The 25,951-nt window shown below is 36.9% G+C and overlaps 1 protein-coding gene across 1 annotated transcript in view; it reads left to right on the top strand.

Annotated features, from left to right (window-relative positions):
* The window catches only part of LOC121410154 (NUAK family SNF1-like kinase 1), a 60,095-nt gene that overhangs the window by 24,996 nt on the left and 9,148 nt on the right, over window positions 1–25,951 (top strand). The window lies entirely within an intron of this gene.

The following is a 25,951-nucleotide window of genomic DNA, read 5'->3' as shown; positions in this document are numbered from 1 at the left end:
TATTTGCCCGCGGATTTTCATCTCACCGGAAGCATGTACCAAATGACGTCATTTAAACACGTTTACGATCGTGGTTCTGTTTATACTTCCCCAGAAAGCCTGATTCTGGTCAAACGACGTTTACAAACGCACCTTTTTGTGAGTTTACGATCAGCGTTTTGAAACAGCGTTTAAATGAAAGTAAGCCGTGTTTTGGACTAATCACGTTTGGAAACGCTGATTCTGGCCTGAAAAGTGGAAGCATAAACACGGCCTAAGCAGGTCACAGTTCCTGTATGTTGCAGGTTGGCACACACTCAGTGATTTTGTTGCAATCAGATCTTAGTGCAATTGCATCGCATAGTGTTATAGTGTGATTTCTCATAACTTTTTCTGAATGATCTGTGTCCTTCAATGCTCAAGATTCTTACAGATGTTTTCATGCATATGGATGCCAAGGTATGCAGATGAAAGTATTAAGCCTTTAGTCTTCAAATGTACATGTTTGATAAAAAATGAAGGATAATTGATATGGTCATCAAAATTTTTTATCATGCTCAAATCCTTGAAATTGTTTATTGAATAGATATTTTACAAAATAGTTGTGTGTTCTGTATGCTTCTTCTTCCATTTCTATATGGCTCATTGGGAGATACTATTTTCTTCAATTGGAAATGCTTGCCAAAATACAGATGAAGAGATTTGAAATATTAGAACTGACTGGCCACAAAATCCCCCTTTTCCTGCATATTGCATGTGAGGTAAATGTGTATGATTGATGTGTCATCACCATGGCGATGTGAATTTGCCAAACAGTGTGGCAGTTGTATAAGTATACTTGTCAATCATATAAGGAATGCTATTCGTGATTCATATTTGTGTTATCAAATAAATCAGCTTGTTTGGGTTCATCTTTAGCAAATTGACTCTTTTCTTGCAGACAAAAGATGAAATTCAAATAAATATCAGTATCATCGGACCATTTTGAAAGTCATCTCCATGGGAGCGTTTCATCAATATTTTCATCCGACAAGTTGTCAGATCTGACATCTTTCCATGATTTTGATTGGCTGAGAGGCACTGTTCCTATGGAAACTGTCGGATAAAATGGGACTTGTTGGATAAAACGTCCGACAAGTCCTTTCATGAAATGCCCCCCAGATTTGAATTATAGGCTTCTTATTACATCAACAACATCAACTTAAGAAAAATTTTGACAATATGTGATCACAATGGGGAAATTACGTGATTTCCATTCATTTTTGAAGCCCCTCAAAACTAAAAATATGACATGTGTGTAGTAAATGGGTTTTCTGATCATTTGATCATCGATAAGGTGGTATTGTTAATAGTGATTTGATTGTGTGAGTCAGAAGGGTCCTCTGTTTTCCAGCCCAAGTTTTCAAATTAGTGCACTATTTCTGATCCGACAAATTATCCCAATCTAAACAATCTCGAGATAATTTGTAATGGAGTTATCGCGCTAGTTTGCGATATTAATCTCGAGCTTGCAATCCCAAGTCAACTTGGGATTATTTACAAAATAGCGCGCTAATTTGTGAATTATCCTGCTAATTCTCAGGTGCAGACACACTTGGGATTATTTATGCACAGCGTCAGGCCGTAATGCATTGATGCCTTGCTCGAGCAGGAATCGCTCTTCTTGCGATGGTGGAGACGGGGTTTCTTGAATCTCAAGATTAATCACGAAGAGGGCTATTTAAAATCTCGAGATTGGGCAAACTCAGGCTGGTGCAGCATCACCTAGAGTGTTTCCTAATGCTTACCTATTGATGCTTGACCTTTATATTCTTCATGTCATAAGGGTGATCATGATCGTAATGTGCTTGTTAATAATGTGTATATTCAAGTTTATTTATTTAGTCATACAATTGAAGGTTCAGTAAAACATCTTGCAGAAAATGCATGGAGATCTCCCCCTCTCATACTCTGTTATCAGCAGTACTATACACTTTGAGCTAAGTTGTCAAATATTTACAATAATACACCTTTCATCAATATTGATAACACATCATTTGATAAAAACTGCCTTGTGTAGTGTTTGAATCATGGTAAGGCCTTTATAAAATCCTCACAATACAAGTGGATAAATCCATCTAATTAAAATTATTGCATTTTTTTAACCTGCAGGGCGATAGAAACATTTTTAAGAGGGGGTTCTGGTTCAAATTTGACAAGCAGGGCCATAACCTGGGCCCCGTCCTACAAAGAGTTGCAATTGATCCGATCAATCTCAACAATGGAAAGCCAGCAACTTCAACATCTTCAATGCATGTTTGTTCGAAATATTTTCTGAATTTGATTAAGTGGGTTTTCACTTTTCACACAAGACTGGCACATCAAAACTTGCTGGCCTTCAGTACACAAGTCATTATAAGCTGCGCATTCAGACCCTTAATTCGAGTAATGGGGTTTGTACCGTAAGTGCATAAAGTCAGGTCTAAGACCCCTGTTACATCTGGAAGTTTCCTACCCAAGACCTGACTGAGTCCACTTGCAACCTTGACTGGATTATTGGTGGATATTAGCTTCGCGAATGGACCCAGTCCGAAATGTGGTCTGTTTACATCACAGCGTTCATTCCCTCCCCTATCGGTACGGTTTCGAGTGGTATCCGATTGCTGACACCAAAGGGTGCTCTCGATCTAGGCTCTGAATAATTTGTGTGCACTAATTTAAGTTTTTTACATTTTGTTACACTGATGATCCCAGCAGTCGTTGAAGATATGATCGACTTGAAAAGGATACGTTTAAAATGCTTCCTTCTTTCCACTCAAATCAAAAGACTTTATAAATCACAATTCACATGTTGCATGCTGCAAAACATTCGAAGAACGACGGGGCTGGGGAGGGGATAGCGTGCGCTAGGACGTAATTTGACAGCTGGCAAACTGACCAAGATAGGTTCGAAAGCTTGTGTGCGTTTACATCTACGAATCGGTCGACCGAGGCCGGCCCAATACCTACCCGAGACTACCTCTGGATGTGGCCCCGGGTAGGTTCGCTAAAAGGTGGCCCGAGGTAGGTTTGGGATGTTTACATCTGATTTCTTTCCGACCTGAGGTAGGCCCCGGGCCGGCCCGAGGTAGGGAATCTCTCAGATGTAACGGGTCTAATTCAGCAGCTCATGGACCCCATCTCATAGAATTATTCATTTTTAGCCAATCAATACAAATTGTTTTTACTTTCAACTTCAAGACTCAGTACAGAATATACATGTAGGCCTGCACTACGTGCCAGATTTCATTTGTGATTATGATGAGACAGGACAGGAATGATTCTCAAGTTGGGAGTCGCTCAGTACTTGGCAGTTTTAGGAAATTAATACAATGCTGTGTATTTTCAATGGTGTGTACAGGTGTACCTTTGAAGTATTGTGTCTGTTGAATTGTCTCTTTCACAAGTACTTTCTCATATTTGGAGACTGGCCCTGTTAGTTGCAGACAGGAAGTCTTCTAATATCATAGACCTTCATCAGACATGGGAGGGGCTCTGTTACCATGACGATAGCAAATGTATTGTTAGATAGAGGACTGGGTGTAACAATGCTAGTTACCTGTTTGTGTCCAGGGGCTCCAAACAATGGTGACAATGTGATAGAGGGAGGGAAGATGAAATAAACGTTTAACAATAATACACAACACCAGAACCCACAATCCTCTTAGTATGTTACAAATCAAAATTTTAGAATAAATGGCAATAAATCTTCATTTGCGAGAGATATTACCAAAGAATCCTGACAAATTACATTAGGCCTACTATTCATGTATAGCTTATGTGTATTATCACTCTATTTCACTATTCTGTATAGCCTATATAAATGGATTGCGGACAACTTAAAAAGATCCTACCATCGTTAGTGTTAATTTTCCCTCAAATAAAACTACCTATAATCTTCCTTGACCTGTCCCAGATTCACACTGAAACATCTCCATGACCAGAATTCACCAAGTTGGTTTTCAGTCTTTGATTTCAAACCATTATTTTATGCAGATTTCATTCGTGATTATGATTCAACTTATTTAGAAAGTGTCCATTACAATGCACACTATATTGCCACAGGAAGCTTGTTAGTTCTTGTGAATTATTCTTACAAAATGCTGTAACCTTTGTAACAAGCATCAATTTAGTTTACTGTGATGAGTGCACTCAATTCTTTTCTGGACACTTCTTTATGAATCATGCATAACAAAAGTAAAAATTCTACACATATTGGGGTATTAAGGTTGGTTCTGCCCCTGGAAAGGGCATGATGGTTAGCTAGTCCTATATGATGACATTTATTACTCATACTGACCTGGGACTCTACTAAAGCTAACCAATGATCCAGCTTGGAATGTATCCATCCTTATAATCATTGTGGTAACTCCCTCACAGGATCAAGGGGTCTCTTCTAGGTATTAATTTTCTTTTACCAATGAAAAAAAGATGATCCAGTACGTATAATGGGATTTATCTCGAGCTCTTTTTTATGATACTTTCAAATGAAATGTTGCCCCTCCCTGTTAACAAACCAGAATCCTACTCTTTTCCATTCTTGGCAAAGTTAACAATTTGTCAGTGACTTTAGTTGTGTTCAATCTTCAGCTACTAACACAAATGAGAATGCTGTATTTACAGAAACACAAACAAGAATTATGTTAGAAGAGTGTTTCAATATCAATATTTTGCACTGTAAGCACACCCACCGTGCTTAGCCTCTAGTTAATAAAGCATTGATTGAATAATTAATTTTTGATTGATTTTAGTTGGCAAGTCACCATAACATATATTACAGTAGCATTAAAAACAACAGGCTTACACAGGATGACCCACGAAAGCTCAAAAGCTTATTTCCCTTAGGGGCCTCGACATATAGAATTAATTGGTAAAATTATACTATTTACATATTTTTAAAAATGAAAAAAAAAATCAGAATTTACTATTACCAATAAATAAGATATAGAGATAATATGAATATAACAATGAAGGAGAAGAAAAGAAGGAGGAGGAATAGAAGAAGAAAGGGAGGAGGAGGAGGAGAATTACGAAAGAAAAACGATGAAGAAGAAAAAGAATAAGGAGAAGAACAACAGCATAAACAGCGACAACAATAACAACACGAAGAGGAAAATAGAAGGAAGAGAGAAAAGAAATAGAAAGAATAGAAGAAAGGACATATTGAAACTTCAATCAAAGTATGTAAAATAAATAATAATACCTGGTAAAGAAGAGAAAAGATTGTGGTCAGTTCTAGGAATAATACAATGTATAGGAATGATTCTGGTATTTCACGCGGGGAAATAATACTTGATTTTTCACACTAAAGATGTTCCTTCATAACCCTTCCACAAAGACAGAAATGCATTTAAATGAAAAGCCTTGTCTCATAATATGTGCATTTATGATACATTGAATAGAACCTGAATTCTGTAGGGGCTATCACTGCAAAAGCAGAATATGGCTGAAATATGTCCATAGGAAATACCAGAGGAAGATTGAAGAGGGGTGCAAGGGGGTTAAAGGGGTATTACTGAGGGGAACGTCCTTGGTGGTATGCTGATTTTCTATGACATGATTGCTAACCTGTTGATGACAGGATCTGGATGATGTCATCAAAATGCCTTGCACAATATAACATGACTCATGCATGAAGATTGGGGGACTCGTTAGAGGTATAGAGAAATCTCACTTCGGATGTTTGAGGCCCTGCCACTAAAACACCCACTTCTTACATGTAGGCCTATATAGTAATTAAAAAGAATTGAAGTAGCAGTGCACCTATAGTTTGTATATTACTACAATCATACAATGATACAATGATAAAATGTTGGAAGCCTTCAGATTCAAATTTCAAATCACATTCAGATACTATTTGGCTTTTTGGTAAAGCTTTTAGGATTTCGATGTATATATATAATTTGCCTTTGTATTTGATTTAACATTTTTTTTAAATTAGGCCAAACATTGACATTTCTGAGACATGAATAGGGATGCCATTTCCAGATCATAAGGGAAGGAAATGTCTTTACTTTTGCGACATATTTTTGCCCTCACAAAACACTATAAGGTAATGGCTACTAGAGCTTAGCAAGCTTACATTATTTGAGAACAAGCCACCCTTTGAAGTTGAGATTAACAATATATCATTATAGTCATTCCAACATATAAATCTATACTGAAAATATAGAAAATATGTCATGTTTTTATCACAAGGATTGTAAATCTCAGGCCTCAAGTGGGTACATCCTGATCTGTGACAACATTGTACACCTTGATTGAATGTGCCTACAAGATAATGAAATCTGAAACGGTGCTTGGGAGCATGAAATGATTTATTGCTGCGGGAAACAAGCCTTCTATGGGCATATTCATGTTTCCATGTTTCAGGCCAGAATCACATGTGAATGTACGTGATTAGTAAAAAACACGGTTACGTCCATGCTTACTTTCATTTAAACGATGTTTCAGAACACTGATCATAAACTTTCAGAAAGGTACATTTCTAAACGTCGTTTGACCAGAATCACGCTTTCTGGGGAAGTATAAACAAAACCATGATCGTAAACGTGTTTAAATGACGTTATTTGATGGATGCTCCTGGTGAGATGAAAATCTGCAGGCAAATACAGTTGCATGGTTCTAGTATAGGGAGTTACATCCCACTCACGTCCCTGGTGTTAATGTACAATGTACATTTCCATGTGTGAATATTTATAACTTAAGTACTATCACAATGAATGTTGAGGGATTAAAAAAACGGTACATGAGTTATGAAGAGGAGACATCGCTAGCCAGAAGCCCTTCATTAGGTCCAAGAAACTTGTTCACAGAATTTTGACATTTTTAGTTGAAGATTATTTGAGCTAATTTATGCAAAATTTATTAATAAATCTCGGAAAATGCCTAATTTTCTTTAGTTTTGACCAATTTCGATTTATTTTTCTTCCATCTGGTAGAGCTGCATCAGGTTCACCAAACATATACACAGTAAATTTGAAATTTTGTCTAGAAACTATTTATGCTAATTTATGCAAACTTTATTCAATAATCACCAAAAAATGCTTCATTTTATTTATTGATCAATTTCAATTTTGTTTGCTCATTTGATAGCTCTAGGTGGGGATACAAAATTTCAACACAGAATTTTGAAACTTATTAAATATGCTAATTTATGAATATTTTTCAAAACTCACAAAAATTCTTATACATGTATATTAGTTGACTGGTTTTTTTGTTCCATCTAAGAATTACATGAGATTCACCAAAGTTGTACACAGAATTTAGACATTTTGTCTTGAAAATTATGCTAATATATATGAAATTTATTAATAAATCACAAAAAATGCTTCTATGTAATTCATCAATTTCAATTCTGTTTCCTCACTTTATATCACCTATATAATTCACTACAGTGTCAAAAGGGCTGAAATAAAATAAAAAATTATTAAATTTTGTTGCGAGATGCCGGATGAACTCCACATCATTGATGTGCTAGTTATTCAAGTAGGCCCTGTTTATAATCTTCATGAATTTTGGTTGAAACTTGAAATTAATAGAACATATTGTCAATAATAGTGTTATGTAATGCTGCTATCATGTTCTCAAACTAAATCTTGTTTGAGTAGTGCATCATTAAAAGTTTCTGTGAAAGATGTATTGTGATATGAAAATATGTTTAAAACCCCATCTCTCTGTGACAATTTATGATAGAGCATTCATTCATCATCTTTGAATTTCAAATCCTCTTTCAATTTCATGTTGATCCTCCTTAAGCCAAGCGATGAAGATGTCTTCTTTGTCTCATTAACTGTCTTATTTCCATGAGTTTATTAACATCAAAATAAGTGATAAAGAAATAGGATGATGAAGAATAGTGATATAGGGAATCCATTCCTTGATTAGTGGTATATCTCCATTTGATTGGGGTCGAGATGTTATTATACAACAGCTGTGTGTATTTGGTTAGACCAATGATGCATTCCTTGGAGGATGGAGAGATGATGGATGACAGGAAGCCAGAGAGAGAGTGTGTGTTACCCAGAATGCACTGTCATGACAATGAGATAACGCAGATATAAACAGATGAGTTGTCCAAGGAAACTGAAAGAGGGGAAGTAATAGAGAGGAAACCATGAGTGGATGGCATTGTGAGAGGGAAGTTATGATGAAAGAAGATTGATTCATTGTGGAGGTAGGAATAATGTTTGGGTGGTGAAAGAGGAAATGAAAGAGAGAGGGGGGGGGGGGGGTAAGAGAAGAGAGAAATAAGGAGAGTGAGCAGAGTGCAGAAGATGGGTGTCCTAAGAGGTAAAACTTTTTTTAAGAGCAGAAACTTTGTAAAACACTGGTCAGGGAAAAAATACACAGGTGTTTGGGGGGATTTCACATTTCACACCTAAATTCTGAAATTTTCAATTGTTTTTCTTTGCTTGGATATTACATAAATCCAATTGTAAGAAAGGTCTTGTTAAGCAGCACTAGTATCAGTGTATCCACACATATCAAGCAGTATTTCCATTTAGTAGCAATATTCCACTTATTTCTTATTCAACATCTTCATAAGATAACTAATTTTCAGTGCTTGCTCTGCAGTTTATTAGCTGTATTTATCGATTCCAGCATGTCTGAAAGAAATCATTCTGTGAAAAACTTTGTTTTTTAGTGAGACATTCATAATAGAATCAAGATAAAACAATTATGGTAGAAAAATTATTGTGCTTTCTACTGAAGATGTTGAACAAGTATCATTTATCTCATCATGAAGGTTATATAATGTATAATTTGGAAGTTTCTTTGGTTTCTAACCTAATTCATTTTATGATATATGTGTGCTGGCGTTTCTTATGATTTGGGTTTTTTTGATAAGTGTGATAGCTGAATTAATAATCATTCAAAAGTAACAGCTTATAATACAGTAGTTGGTAAATATCAAATTTTCTAAATAAAACACTACGTTGTAATCAGTATTCATTGTGAGGTATGCATCTAATATGTCATTGACATGCTTTCATAGTAAAGGCAGCTGTATTTGAAATTTTATGCTGCTGCATTAACACTTATTCTTGGCTAGGCTGGAAAGGTTTAGATGCTAACTCAATTTATCCTCCCTCAGACTGCGCAATCAAAATTCTTGGAAGCCGTTTACCAGGTGTCCAAGCTAGTAAGGTGTCCATCAGTGAGGTCATTGATGAAGATACAGCAGTGTGTGTGTGTTTACAAGACGTCACACAGTCCAAGTAATGATAGTGTCTGATGGTCACAGATGCTTGGCTCTTTAGCAGTATCACCCTGATTGATGCATTCCTGGTGGGTGCATTCCCACAATGCATCACACTCATTAGCCTTCCTGTGCTAAAGTGACACTTTTAGTTTAAAATTCAATCTTGTTTCAAAGGTCATGATAGATGCTATACTTTTCATCTGAAGTCGGTGATATGATCTGATAATTGCGTGAGAAATTATTTCACAACTTTGTTAGTAAATGACCACAAAATGACAAAAGACAATCAAAAGCTTCAACGACCCTCCCCCTTCTATTGTGTGGTAATATTTGCATATTTAACTGATATTGAGATCTGCTTGTCTTTTGGTTTTTTTTTCACTAAATGACTGTAGGGTTTTCTTGACAAGACTGATGGAATATACTTAATGTTGCACGTCGTCAATGTCACTCAGTTAAGATTTCCTCTTAAACTCTTTAATTTCTAGTCATGAATTGAAAACAAAATTATTTTCTATTATCTTGATGTCAAATTTATTTTCTTTAGATTTTGTTCATGAAAATGTAAGAAACAATAAATGAAATGAAATTAAACTGGTGTAGATAGATTCATCTGTTATATTTTTGTGATTATGGCTATTACATATAGGTATGAACTTGACAGCTGTCAATCAAAGTCACACACAGAAATGAAATGTGTTTCCAACTACACTTTTTTCAATCTACACCAAATGGGCCATGACATATTGGTGACAGATGGAAAAAAAATAATTAAATGTTACTGACCACAGACTTTTAGAGTCACATATTCACACTTGTTAGTTTCAAATACATTTCATTATGAGTGGCACTTAGTTTTGGTTTGCAAGTATGCACCTAAGTGTATTCAATTTTGGCATTGATATGAATTAAAAGTTGGCATAATGCCATTTAATATTTTGCCAGTGTAACGACTCCCCCCGCCCCTTCCCCAAATTTGAAGATGTAGTTTAAAAGACGTTTCAATCCTACTCACCCCCCCAAAAAAAAAAAATCTACTCCCCTATCAAGTTATTTTCTCTCTGAAATGTTGAATGGGACCCCAAATCACTGTGTGATGATATATATGTTCAAAATATAATTCGTCATATTATTAATCTTAGAAATCTTCACCCATCTTTGCACCCCCCCACACACCTCCCCCTCCTTGAAGCAAGAGAGTACTCAGAGTAGCATAACAGACCATAATCTTCCTGATTAATAAAGAGTGAGTAATTGAGACGATGACACAAGCTTAATTGCATTGGTTATGGGATCATAAGGTTTTATTGATAGTGACTGTATGACTGATGTGGTTTAAGAATGATGCGAAATGTTCTGTGAAAGATGTCTGACCTGGTTGGTAAGATGATGATGTAGTTTCTCTTCAGGACTCTCAACTTTTAACCTTTCAGATGAAGCCAAATTGTAATACAATTAGAGCAGTCATTAACAGTACTTTGTACAGATGGTAAACAGAAACAAATTAACAGTTGTTTTGAGGCAGCATAAAAAATGCCCCCATCCCCTGCCTCCCCAATAAAAGAAAAAAAGCAACTTAATTTCAAAATAAAATATTCTGATTAATATGATAATTAGATGTTTCACAAAGTGCCAAGTGTGTGTGATTAATTGCAAATAGTTTTAATTTTTATTTTGGTTTTGTCAGAACGTTGAGTATCTGCAAAAAGAAGAAACATGACTTTCTAACATTTAATAAGTCAAAATTTCATTTCAGCTATTGTTATATGGGGGCATCGTAAAGACTCTCGTCCTTCAATCTGAAGAACTTGGGTTCGTTTCCAAGCCATGGCATGTTTTCCTTCAGCAAGAAATTTACCCACATTGTGCTGCACTCAACCCAGGTGAGGTAAATGGGTACCGGCCGAAAGTCATTCCTGAAAAAGCTTTGCGCACCGAAATCAGTAGACTAGCTTAGCCGTGGTAATATAGGAGTGCCTTGAGCACCTCGGAAGGTGGATACATGCACTATACAAATCCTGTATTATTATTTTTATTATATTATTTCATTTAGGAGGTTATGGATTGTATGAGAACAAAATACTTTCCTTACGTCCTGTTTCTTGCCATGATGCTTGGTTGTCTAGTAAAGAAGACATCAGAGAACAGCTGATGTTACTGTATGAATGTCAGAACAATCTATGTTGTCTGCTTGCCATGTTTCAACAATCTGAGGGAAATTGAGTAGATTTGAGGGAAAAGGAGGGACAAAATGAGAGCACAGGATATTGTGATTTAAACCAAATAGGTCATGCTTTCTCCTCTGATTTCATCTTGTTGAAATGATGAATCACTCTGATTTGATATCAAATGCTGGTGATTCAGTGTTTACTGTAGGGAAATAGGATAGCTCTCGGAAATATGAGTGGACCTACTAGAGTAGTATTGATTATCATGAGAATATATGATATAACAATGGAAGTTAAGAAGTCAAATGTATAAATCTCTCTCATTTCATGTGGCTATTGACCATCGTATCAGTAGTCTGACATTGAACAAAAATATTTCTTTGTGTGCATCATACAATCAATAATGCTGAATGGCAGAGGCGTTGATCCTGGGGGGGGGGGGCAGGAGGGCGATCGCCCCACCAATGAAAATATTGGGGGGCAAACATATCGTTCTGCCCCCCCAATAATTCCGGATGTGCAAAAATAAAATAAGATTGTAATGTTCAGCAAGCGAGATTGAGATAAAAAAATTGTTCTTTATTTCAAATCGTGCTCAAAATGTCCGCTTTTCAGATTGGAATATAAAAGTTTTCAGCTCGCGCTTCGCGCTCGCATCATTTCTGTAGCAAAACCCCATACTTTTCATGATTAAATAGGTGAATAGAATGTCCCGTTTTCAGTTCTTAACATCAAAAGAACTCCCGCTTCGATTTGCAATAATCTTTTGTTGGATATATATCTTTTTTTATCAAAAACGTCCATTAAACCGTCTTTTTTTTCAGATCGAAATATCAAAATTTTCAGCTCGTGCTCGCATCTATTGTTCTTTTAGATACCAATCATAATCATTGCTACCAAAAATGCTTACAATATCAAACTTTCAGGTCAGAATATAAAGAAATTTCAGCTTGCTCTCGGCGCTCGCATTATCTGTTTAGTGAGATATTTATCCTCATGAGTTACAACAAACATTCATAAACAGGTACGCTTTTCCTGTTTTAAGGTCAGTATACGAAAAAATTTCAGCTCGCGCTTCGCGCTCGCATTAATTTGTTGGTGAGATACGTGTCTGTATCTCATGAGTCATATATATATATATATATATGCCTCTGTGTGTGGGGGTGTACGATCGAGCGCCTTTGGAACATTGACTCATGATTTTGCCTCCCCAATCTGAAAAATGGACCGACGCCCCTGCTGAATGGGTATATTTTACACCATCATTCACACATGTACTGTCCAACATGTTGCATTGAATGATTACTAGGTGGTGTTACAATACATTCCAGTTCATTGCATTAGGTAAAAATAAAATGCAGGTGCAATGCACGGAGGGCCAACTAGCTGAATATGCATTAATTGTTGCGTGCACTTATATCACTGCTAGCTAACTACGCATGCTGCTCAGGGATTTTGCTTTAATAATTCTCTCCTCATATTCATTGATTTTAATACCTGGGGAAAAATTGTATTTGTGTTTTCACTGATTTCTGAGCTGTCTTGCAACTCAAAATAGTGAATATTCTTATAATTTTGCATTTCTTGCATCTTTCGTTTACCTGGCTAGTGGGAATTCGTGTACCATTGCACTCATGCCTAATTGAGCATATTTTTATACTAAAATATTTTTTTCATTGAATTTGATAGCTGTCTCACCCAATAGGTTGTTCAATGGGCGTTTCATATATCATGGCGTCTTTCTTGGAAAGGGTTTGCATTTCAAGAGGCCCCACTCATATACATTGACAATTAGAAGGCCTAAATATATTTACTTGTTACAAGCAGCATAATACTCTTTCTTTAGATACTGGTCAGAAAACTGCTTCATCCTTTTTTCCCTTTTTTTTTGTTTCCTTAAGTTATGAACTAGGTGCAATTCAAACCTGAAGTACACCCACTCACATTTATTCTTCTGTGCTTGTCATATGATCCACTAAAGATGTTTGAGTATTGATAACAACCTGAAAGTGAAGGGATATTGGGGTTTCCAATGTTGGATTTTTTTCCTCAGATATCTCACTTTAAGTCATCTACTTTTACTATCATTTAGGGATTTAGAAGTGATTATTATGCTCTTGGCATAGCTCTTTGTTAGGTTGTTATTCCATGAGAAATATACATGAGGGAGTATACATCCGTTTCCGTGCAGATGGAGGACTCTTCAACCTTAGACGCTTTAAGGCTCACACCAAAACTCGGGAATATCTTGTACGTGAACTGCTTTTTGCAGATGACTGTGCTCTAGTAGCACACAGCCAGCAGGATTTACAACGCATCACTACATGCTTCTCGGAATCAGCTCAGTTATTTGGCCTATCTATCAGCATGAAAAAGACTGAGGTATTGTTCCAACCTGCACCTCAAGCGGAATACTCTCCTCCGGTCATATTCATTGAGGGTTCAGAGCTAAATGCTGTCAAGCACTTTACGTACCTGGGAAGTACTATTTCAAATGATGCTAGACTTGACAAGGAAATTGACAATAGACTCTCTAAAGCAAACAGTGCTTTTGGCAGACTACGAAGGAGAGTCTGGAACAATCATCACCTTAAAACAGAGTCTAAATTGAGCGTCTATAGAGCTGTTGTCATCTCAACACTCCTGTACGGGGCAGAGTCCTGGACTTTGTACCGCCGTCACATACGCCTCCTAGAGCGTTTCCACCAACGATGTCTCCGAAGCATCTTCAGGATTCGCTGGCAAGACCATGTGACAAACGTTGAGGTTCTCAAAAGAGCAGGCTTGCCAAGTATCGAAGCCATCTTCATACAATTGCAGCTGCGTTGGGCTGGGCATGTCTATAGAATGGAGGAAAACCGCCTTCCCAAGATTTTGCTCTTTGGTGAACTTCGCTCCGGCAAGCGGAAGAGAGGTGCACCTCGTAAACGCTACAAAGACTCTCTAAAGTGCAACTTGTCCTTGTGTAACATCAGCCATGATATGTGGGAAGCGCATGCAGTGAATCGAAATGCATGGAGGCAACGCACCAAGAAGGCAACTGCTTCCTTCGAAGCAGGACGTCGTGCAGCCTTAGAGGAAGGACGCAGAAGGCGGAAGGCCCGTATTTCCACTCAGGACGCTGCCCCCCATGAGCAAGTCCATCCATGTCCAAGATGTGGGAGAGTGTGTCTCTCCAAAATTGGACTTTATAGTCACAAAAAGTCATGTAAATCTTCCTAATCTTCGCTTGCGAAGTTCAGCCATTAATTCCATCTCATTTATTTTTGTTCCTTATTTTCTTAAATGATGAATAGAATACCAAAGTGTGACATCAATTTTCACTTTTGCATTCAGTGTTTTTTTAATACCATATTCTGGTAGAGCATGATGAAAAATCACCACAACCTATATATGGTGGGATTCAGTCCATGGGGCCCCAAGATATGACTTCATGAATACATCATTAGCTCCAATGAAGTCAATGTATTTCGCCTGGTTCAAAATGTTAGGAACCAGGCCTATTACAGGTTTCAAACCGCCTCGATCATAAGAATCCCTGTTATATTACAAGAACTGTTTTCAGCTAAAAAATACCCATTAATTATTCCTGCATTCACACTGCCCCGAAACATACCCATTGGGATAAGTTCCTGAAATTACGAGCATGCGCACAGTATGGTCTGATAAGCAGGCAAGGCGCGAGATTCAAAATCACTAGCCCAGCAGCCACCCACGGCGCCGCGCCCAACGACATGCTAGGCTAAAAGTTCCAGTAAATTGCTTTCACATTGCCAAAATACATGCAACCTTGGAAAAATCCCCACGAAAGTTCTCGTAATTTCGCCAAGTACCTGCTATTTAGCGGGTATTTTCTTTCGGGGAAATTACGCGTAGTTTGCTTTCACATTACCAAAATACCTGGTAGTTTCTGATCGAGGTAAATTTCCCGTTCAGAGAATACCTGGAACTGACGAACTTCGAGGCGGTCTGAAAACACCTAATAATACATTGACTTCAGTGGGGCTAATTATGTATTCATGGTCATATCTCAGGCCCCCATGGACCGATTCTCACAAAGTGGGGTTTTCTTATCATGCTCTACTAGAATATGGTATCTAAAACACTGAAATGCAAATGCAAAACAAAGTTGTTTTGTGACATCATCACTTGGGTACTGTACACATGTATCTTGGAAGTCTTTCACTGTTCATTGAAATAAAATCAAGTGTTGCACAAATGTAATATTGTCTTCAGTTCTCATTACTGATCATGTCTGATCTATCCAGGATAGAAAACATGAGCTTATGTGCTAAGCTCAGAACTTGAGAAGAATATGAAAAAAAGTATGCAAATAGGGAGAGTAATTGTGGATTTGAACCAAGGTCTGCATTTACCCATGAGTTAAATGTGTTATAACATGTGAGTTTACACAATGACAGCATCATGTAAGCAATAGGCTCTTGTCTTTGGTATAAATGTAACTCTGTCCAGAGGGTACTATTCGGACCTTCTCCGACCCTTCTGGGTCTTGATGATAGAAATAACTTTGGAAATTTAATCCATGCATAATAGAATTTTACCCCAACTAGGATCCCACTTCTATGCTGCTGTAGAATATATCTTCATCATGGATGGAATCAGAATCAGAATGGAATTCTTTTTGCAGTCAAATTATACAGAGAGAGGATTACATGAAAAGATTCATTTCACTGACATTTATTATTGTATTCAAATCAGGATCCTTTGGTTGTATACTTTATATCTAAATGGCAATGGCATACCAGACATTCCAAGGTATTGTACCAGTACTGTCTATTGATGTTGAACAAAAGAACAAGTTGATTTAGTGTAATCCTCACACAGACACCATCAAGGGGCCACCACTCCCAGTTAGATTTAGCCTCTTGTGGAGGCCTAGGCGGCTGCTTCCCGAGCGAAGCGAGGGATTTCCTAATTCAAGAATTAGGCCTGGTGCGAGCCAGGGCCTCTGGAAATCTGAGCTGAATTATATATTCATGAGGAACGTCTTCCTAATGAATATACATGAGTCCTGATATTAGCGGTCAGTCGGTCACCTAGTAGACCAATGAAATGTCAAAGCTGTTTCGTACAGGGTTCGGAATACTATAGTATTCCACTATTCTGCAGGGGATTCATTTAATTGCGGGACACTAAAGGGGATATAACCAGCAAAATGCTGCGAGTAGTGGTATTACTACTACTGGCCGTAACAGACCCATCACCGCCGCGAAACTTCCCGGGAGATACTGGTCAGCCATTGGTCAGACTCAAGTCAAGGGGAAGCAACCATTCCCTCACTGCACAGCGGAGATCGATAATCGACGCATAGTGGAATCGCATGAAATATTACATTTTTTCCATATCCTATGGGTAGATTTACAAAAACATCTTGTCCTTTCAGTGCAGATATAATTTTATCGACTTGCAAATCCTTAAATCAGTCAATATTCAGCATTTTATAGGCATATTCAATGTTCTTTTACCCTTTTTACACAGGATTTAACTCCATGTATTAAGGAGGATAATGTAGTAACAGTTTACATGTAGGCCTAATTATTTAATTCAATCATATTAAAGCTCCTGTTTTCTGATTATTTGATTACCCAAAACAATGAATTTAAAATGTTCTCTTTCTTGGGACACTTTGTCTCATTGGACAAAAGGTTTTGCAGCTGAAATTACACCAAAAAATCTAGATATTTTGTTTGATTGGATAAAGATTGGCTTAGCTTTGAAGCTGCTTTGATGAAATTACTGGCACAACTTACGCAGAGATAAGATGAACCCATCTTTTGCCATAATCACCACACCAATTAATTCAAATTTTTGCCTTGGGGTAAAAAAAAATGATGCTATGCTTAGTAAATATATACTGTTCTCAGCTTTTATTTAAATGATTGTCAAGCCAAAGATTTGGTCGCGCAGAGTTCTTTGCCCTGCAAAAGAGGCTTCAACTTCTTCAAGTATGCACATATAACATACAATCCAGAACAATATATAACATACAATCCATGACCGGACATGGTGGCTCAGTGGTAGAGCATCTGCCTCATGAACGGGAGGTCGTGGGTTCGATCCCCGGTGGAGTCATACCGAAGACTCATAAAAATGGGACCTTCTGCCTTCTTGCTTGGGGCTCAGCATTTAGATTGGAGAAGGGTAATTATAACATATTATATTATGCAGGACCCGCTGGAAGAGCAGTCTTATGATTGAAGTGGCTACCCTGACTAAATAAAGCGTTATTATTATTTTATTGTTATCATTATTATTATTATTATTATTGGAGGGGCAGTTGGCAATAATGCAACCCTAAATCTAACTCTTGATATTGATTCTACAAAATGACATCTCAAAATTGAAAATAATTCTTCCTGTGTGTACACTTCAACAAATTCAGTCATTAGGAGTCTCCTCATCACACATGACATCATGAAGTAAAAAATGCCAAAATTCATAACTCTGTTTTTTTTTAAACTGAAAACAAGGTTTCTTTCATTATTATGTCTTTATCATGTTTGATGTCAGGATGGATGGTGTTCTCTTTCAACAAAATGAAATAATAATTCATTGTGATATGAAAGCCACTGCGCTGACATTAATTCATTTTGATAGAAATCTTTTTAATTTCATGTGCAGGCCTACATGTGCACAGTGTATGAATAAAGAAGAAAACTCCATGAAACATTTCTCTAGATACTGTTTTAGAGAGAGTTGAGTTCCCCTGTTTATCAATCCAAGACCTTTTATTGCATCAACTTCATATTTTACTACTTGGATTCTGGAGTCAAATTCACCTTTTCAGCAAACTTTTACCGCATTCTCACTTAGCCCCAGCTCATGGATCAGACTCACCTCGTGAGTCATCCTCGGCTCGTGGGCTCGTCCTCTCCCTCACGTTTAGCCCCAGCTCACGGAACAGACTTGCCTCGCTTGTCAGTTCCTCCTATTACCCGTCACAATCCTCTGCAATGAATATATGTAAACAAACGCTGGTGCGAAAAGTATGCCTGCATGAATGTGTGTACAACAAAGGGAGTTCATATACCAGAAGTACAGTGCCGTGACTTGCTTGCACATAACTGATGGAAAGCAGTTTCAAAATACATAATTTTGAAGGTATGGGACTGTGTATAAAATCAAGTGTACTCTGGATGGACTGCATGCATAGAAAACCAAAACTTGAATAAAGCTCGCGAGATACACCGGAAGTTTGCTGGGTAGACTCAGCTCACATTGTGAGATGGTTTTCCAAACTTGGAGATATGTACATATAGGGCACTTTTATATATGGTTTGATGTCTTACTCTCTATTTGTTATATGTGACACTTATGAAAAAAGATACTAGATAGTAGGCCAAATGTAATGATTTTCTGGCTGTAGTATTATCTAATTAGCTTTTAATCCATTGGCAAAGGACATGGAATTTCAATAAATTAGAAGTATCATAGTGGACATTGTCAATTGTTTAATCTTGTAATTCAAGGTGGAAACTTATCTCCCAACAAGGTATTACAAATTTCATGTAATCATGCATTTGAGCTGCTGGTAATTTTCCATTAGGAAAATGACAAATTGTGCCAATCATATATAGGCCTACAGTTTGGCAATACAGGAAGGGTAGGTCAGATAATATAGGCCTGATAATACTTGGTTTTAAAGGGGAAGTTCACCATAAAGAAAATTTTAATGTAAAAATTGCAGAAAAAATAATAAAAAAATATTGGGGAAGGTTTGAGGAAGTCCTTTAAAGATTAAGAAAGTTATTAGAGTTCAAAGTTTTGTATTTGTGACGTCATAAACGAGCAGCTGCCCCATATGTTATGTAATATAAAATGCATGAATTTCTAATTTTGTATGGTTCTTATGACTTAAGACTTAAGGAGTTTTCTATTCATGAATGGGTGCGAAATAATTTTCTGAGAAAATTACATTTCATTGATTTTTTAACATTCGCTATGTAGGAATGCGGCTCCCATATAATGTTACAAATCAAGTAATTGAAATTCTAATAATTTGTTAATTCTTTGATGAATTTTTCTCAAGCCTTCAGCAGTATTTTCTATTATTTTTTCTGCTATTTTTACAATAAAGTTTTTGTCAGGGTGAACTTCTCCTTTAAGGCAGGGGGTATTTCACCTCCCAGGTAGGTCACAAACATGTAATATTCAAATCAATAAGTTACATTTAGTTAGGGTCTCCCTTGCAATAAATTCAAGTTGAAGGAATCATATCACAATTGAAATTAAATTGTGAATTGTTTTGAATGAGACCACTATCAGAAAGTTTTTTTGAACACCAACCTTCTTCTAAGAATTGTTGATTGAAATGAACAGCACCTGCTGTGCAAGGCTTTGTTCACATTCATACCTCCATTTTCTATTTGACTTTTGCTTATATGCAATTTCAAGTTAGTATTTCAAGGTCTACCAAGCATTTTGTTTTCTATAGGTGGTTTCAGACCGCCTCGAAGTTCGCCAGTTCCAGGTATTCTCTGATCGGGAAATTTACCCCGATCAGAAAATACCAGGTATTTTGGTAATGTGAAAGCAAACTACTCGTAATTTCCCCGAAAGAAAATACCCGCTAAATAGTAGGTACTTGGCGAAATTACGAGAACTTTTGTGGGGATTTTTCCAAGGTCGTAGGTATTTTGGCGATGTGAAAGCAAATTACGGGAACTTTTAGCCCAGCGTGTCGTTGGGCGCGGCGGCGTGGGTGGCTGCTGGGCTAGTGATTTTGAATCTCCCGCCTTGCCTGCTTATCAGACCACACTGCGCATGCTCGTAACTTCGGGAACTTATACCGAAGGATGTGTTTCGGGGCGGTCTGAATGCAGGAATAATTAACGGGTATTTTTTAGCCTTAAAAAGTTCTCGTAATTTAACGGGGATTCTTGTGATCGAGGCGGTTTGAAACCGCCTTATGAGTAGGGGTTGCAGAGGGAAGTGTTTGCGTTCAAGAAATGAAAACAAATACATGCTGCTGCCAGAATAACTTGTTCACGAATAAAAAGGTGGTAAAAAGAAGGGGACCTAGAACGGAAATCCAATCAGAAAAGGAATGCTACTTCATTTCTGGGTAGATTTGTTATAGTTTTCTAGGTCTGTTACTTGTCAAACTATCAACATTTCTCTCAAATAGCCTTCTAGTAGCAAAATCAATTGACTAGGGACTTTTCTTATGGGCGGCCATAAGTGCCAAAATTACCGATTTGAGAAATATATATGTACCGTTGAAAATAAACTAAAATGCAGAAATATATCTAAAAATAAAGAAATTTTTAAAATAATTAAGATAACAAAAAAATAGAAATTCACAGAATCAAACATTAGTGCAGAAATATATAAGGACAAACACAAAAACAAGACAATCGCAAAGAATAATAAATGATAAAAAAATACGTAGATAACCATATAATTGAACACAATCACAGAAATATAGGTTCATGCAGGAATAGAGAAAGACTGAGAAATGTAAAGACATTCATAGAATTAAATACAACTTCAGAAATATAGACAACCGCAGAATTGAAGAGAACTACAGGAATAATAGAGACCACAGAAATAAAGACATTTTCAAAAATATAGACAGCCAGAGAATTGTAGACAACCTAATAAATATAGACAATCTCAGAATTTAAGAAAACTTCAGAAACATAAACAACAGAAATATAGACAACCTCAGAACACAAAAACTTCAGAAACATAAACAACAACAGAAATAGAGGCAACCTCAGAAATACAGACAACCGCAAAATTAAACAAAACGACTGAATTATAGTCCATCGCAAATAGCGCTACCTCGTCGAAAATAGAGACTGCAGAAATTCTGGAGAGCACAGAAATTCTGTAGAGCTGAGAAATAAAAGTACAGCACGTCAAACATACTGGAAATGAGAGGGCAATAGAGGGCGTACTACCACCACGCACGTGTATGATGCATGCATGCGACGAGTGCGATCGAGCATGTGCTATGGTTTTCATCGTTACCGGTATTTTGTATTACATTATCCCACTTGTTTTGGGATTTAATTTCAACCACTATGGTTGATTTCGTTTGTTGGGCCTGAACTTGGTAAAGAGGACTTCGTGAAACAGCGGACAAGTAGCTCACTATCTCCGATTCAGTCAAGAAGTTAGACTTATAACGGTGTTGAGAAACGGGCCCCATGATGTCTAATCTACGATGACCGGCGTGAAGTTGGTTGGATATTCGATATTCAAACTGTGAAGTTGGTTGGATATTCAGGTTCGATATTCAAACGCGTGTGAAGTTGGACAGATATTCAATATTCGATATTAAAAAATTAGGGGTTTTGAAAGCTAGCTAGGGGGTTTAAAAGGTGGAACACGTCTCGGGCAACCATAAAATAGCTGGCTTGCCCTAATACGAGGATTTTTTAGGGGACAAAAGTCAGTGAATAAAAGGGTTGGAAATTTCTAATTTAATTTTTTTTTCAAGAGGCCCCCAGGGATATTCCGACGGCCTAGCCAGGGTAACCACCTATCCTAACTTGTAGAACTCGATTCGGGTAACAAGATAAACACCTGCTTGACCCGGCGCATGTACATTAAGGGGGCTCAAATTAACAAAATTAAAGGGAATAAAGGGCTATTTAGACCATTTTTTAATTAAAAAAAGTATTTTTTTCAAGGGGCCCCCAGGGATATCCCGACGGCCTAGCCAGGGTAACCACCTATCCTAACTTGTAGAAATCGATTCGGGTAACACGATAAACACCTGCTTGACCCGGCGCATGTACATTAAGGGGGCTCAAATTAACAAAATTAAAGTGAATAAAGGGCTATTTAGACCATTTTTTAATTAAAAAAAGTATTTTTTTCAAGGGGCCCCCAGGGATATCCCGACGGCCTAGCCAGGGTAACCACCTATCCTAACTTGTAGAACTCGATTCGGGTAACAAGATAAACACCTGCTTGACCCGGCGCATGTACATTAAGGGGGCTCAAATTAAGAAAATTAAAGGGAATAAAGGGCTATTTAGACCATTTTTTAATTAAAAAAAGTATTTTTTTCAAGGGGCCCCCAGGGATATCCCGACGGCCTAGCCAGGGTAACCACCTATCCTAACTTGTAGAACTCGATTCGGGTAACAAGATAAACACCTGATTGACCCGGTGCATGTACATTAAGGGGGCTCAAATTAACAAAATTAAAGGGAATAAAGGGCTATTTAGACCATTTTTTAATTTAAAAAAGTATTTTTTTCAAGGGGCCCCCAGGGATATCCCGACGGCCTAGCCAGGGTAACCACCTATCCTAACTTGTAGAACTCGATTCGGGTAACACGATAAACACCTGCTTGACCCGGCGCATGTACATTAAGGGGGCTCAAATTAACAAAATTAAAGGGAATAAAGGGCTATTTAGACCATTTTTTAATTAAAAAAAGTATTTTTTTCAAGGGGCCCCCAGGGATATCCCGACGGCCTAGCCAGGGTAACCACCTATCCTAACTTGTAGAACTCGATTCGGGTAACAAGATAAACACCTGCTTGACCCGGCGCATGTACATTAAGGGGGCTCAAATTAACAAAATTAAAGGGAATAAAGGGCTATTTAGACCATTTTTTAATTTAAAAAAGTATTTTTTTCAAGGGGCCCCCAGGGATATCCCGACGGCCTAGCCAGGGTAACCACCTATCCTAACTTGTAGAACTCGATTCGGGTAACAAGATAAACACCTGCTTGACCCGGCGCATGCACATTTAGGGGCAACTCGGTAAAGCATCTCATCAGCAGATTTTATTCATTAATGACACTCAGTCCTAATTCCTCCGCCACTAACATAGTTCCGAAAACCGAGTGATACATGTATTTTGTTTTCGCACAAAGTTTATTTTTCTTCTCGAATCAGTCTAATCATTATACATACTTCTTTTTTGTAATCAGATTACAAAGTAAGAAAAATGAGAATGGGTTGGGTCGAATGATTATCTTTAGCCTTTTGTTGTAGATCGGCTGTCTCTGCATGCTCTTGCAGAAAATAGGCATACCGAAAAAATATGGGGCCGTATATCGATACAAAACGTCTTGTTGAAAATATGAGTTTAACGTTCTTCTAATCTTCAAATAATTCTCAGGAAACATTTTCTATGGCACGTGTAGCCTTCAATTCAATTAATCAACAAGGACGGAGTTATACCCCTAAAAAATAATTGTATTATGAATTAACATGTCTCTTTTATACGATATCGCGTGACTAATTATTGATTGATTGATCGGCTAAATTGCCAATGCGACCATCACATAATTTGAATTTATATTTAAAATCTTTTTAAAAGGCCAAGATTTTCTAGCTCGCTTCGCTCGCTGGTGACTTATACAAATTTTCCACTTTTGCTATGTTTTGCTGCTTTAATATATTTCGTTTATTATCCGCACTGAACTGCTTTGAACTTAAAGGGATAGTCCGGGGTGAAAATATTTATATTTTGATACATAGAGTGGTATTCACTGAGCAAAATGCCAAAAATTTCATTAAAATCGGAAAACAAATACTAAAGTATTTGTTATTAATTTACCCAAGCCAAATTCTAACAATTGTAAAAGGACATTTTTCTATCGGGGATATCAATTTATAATCGATTGCTCAATGAAATTCATAATGTACCAACTTTAAGTTGCTTTCATACTCTATTATGATTATTTAGATTGAGCATTTGTATTTTTACTTCTTTCTTTTTGTTTTCATAGTTTTAGTAAGTTTTTTTTGAACACTTTTCTGTCAATGTACTTTACTTGGAAATGTTTTCTTTTAGTATTTTTATTGGTGTATATTACTTTGTTTGGTAAATGTAGGACCCCAAGGAAGAACAGCAGTATTTTGCAAATACAGCTGAATTGGGCGATCCTCCGTTATTGTATCTATATTGTTATGAAATAAAACAAACAAACAAGTTTAAAGTTTAGCAATATTTTGTGAAAACAATCATCATGAATATTTATTAGATGGGCTGTGGATGTTACATCTCAACTTTCATTTTTCTTAACGTGTTAATACATAATTTTTTCCCCGTTATTTCATACTTGTGTGAATAATGTCTCCCTTATAGTGAAATAAGTTGCAGCAATAAAATAATATCAAATGCAATAAAGCAATGGACAATCCAATTTTGCTAGCTCTTGGAGGAAAAAAATTTGAATAGACCTAATTTCATATAGTAAAAAAAAAAATAACAAGTGGAGATGTGACATCATCAGCCCACCTAATGAATATCATGACCATACTGTTTTCACAAAACATTGCTAAAATTTAAACTTCTTAATAAAAAATTTGTTATCCGATTTTGATGAAATTTTTGGCATTTTGCTAAGTGAATTTTACTCTATTTATTAAGCTATAATACTTTCAGCCCGGACCATCCCTTTAATATAATATGTGGTGTATATACCCGCGATATGATTAAAAAATGTTGGCCATCTGCAAAGTTTTAAAATATCACGAGGTTCCGGGGGCTCCGCCCCAGACCAGTGGTGGCACCAAAGGATGAGGCCCAGTGAGTTGCCCAACCCCCCGAAATTTTGAAGAAAAAAATGTTTAGTAAGCATTGTCATAATTCTCCAAGACTTTTTTTTTTTGTTCTTAAAATTTTGAAAATTTTCTCATCCATTCACCGTTAGCATTTAGCTCCCGACAATTTTGGTCACTAACATAGAACTTTCAGGTCATTATATAAAATTCACGATGTCGCTCGCGCTACGCGCTCGCAGTAACTAATAATTGAAATAAGTAAATTATCTATTTACATGGGTCTTAAAAATCCAATGTCATTAGAGTTTTCATTATTTGTTTTAGCGAGATACATATCCTGCGTGTCCACAATTTTCATAACTGAAATATTTTCAGCGAATTAGATACCCATTCAGTTCATGATGACAAAAAAGGTGCTTAGAACGTCCAGGTATCATCCCTTCGCGCTCACACTATTTATTTGGTGAGATATCATCTTCATGACCCAATTAATGCAAACAGCTAGTCCTTAACAGGTCGCTTTTCAAGTCAGGAGGGACACCATTATTTTTGAAATAAAATTAGCTCGCACTTCTCGCTCGATTTAAAAAAATTGTGTGTCACCCCCCCCCCCCCACCGAGAATGTTATTTTGCCTCCTTATAGGATAAAAACCCTTGTGCCATTATTGTTCCGGACCCCATCCGATAACACTGCCCCAAGCCCCCCAAAAAGTTCTGAAACTGGGAACAAAAAAGAAATGACAAAAGGAAAGAAAGGAAAGGAAGATGAAAGATATATGATGTTCATTTTCTGCACACCATGCATGTCTAAAACAATCTCAAAGTTGCTCGGGGAACAATCCTAAAGTATCCTGTTCATACTATTATGACCTCTCCGTTCTCCCTATTTTTCTTTATATTCCCCCATCCTTTTCTTTGCTCTCTCTCCGAGTCCCTTTCCCTTCTCTCTCTTCTATTTTTTTATCTTTTAAAGTTTTTATTGTTTTTTCATAATTTTGTATAAAAAATCAAATATAATTAATACAATATAAAAGAGTAGAATAAATGATATCTTCTATTTCATTTTCTCCCTTTTCTT

Source organism: Lytechinus variegatus, chromosome 3, assembly GCF_018143015.1.
Source record: "Lytechinus variegatus isolate NC3 chromosome 3, Lvar_3.0, whole genome shotgun sequence".
Classification (NCBI taxonomy): domain Eukaryota; kingdom Metazoa; phylum Echinodermata; class Echinoidea; order Temnopleuroida; family Toxopneustidae; genus Lytechinus; species Lytechinus variegatus.
The sequence above is the reverse complement of the archived record's forward strand: the minus strand, read 5'-3'. Positions and strand labels throughout refer to the sequence as shown.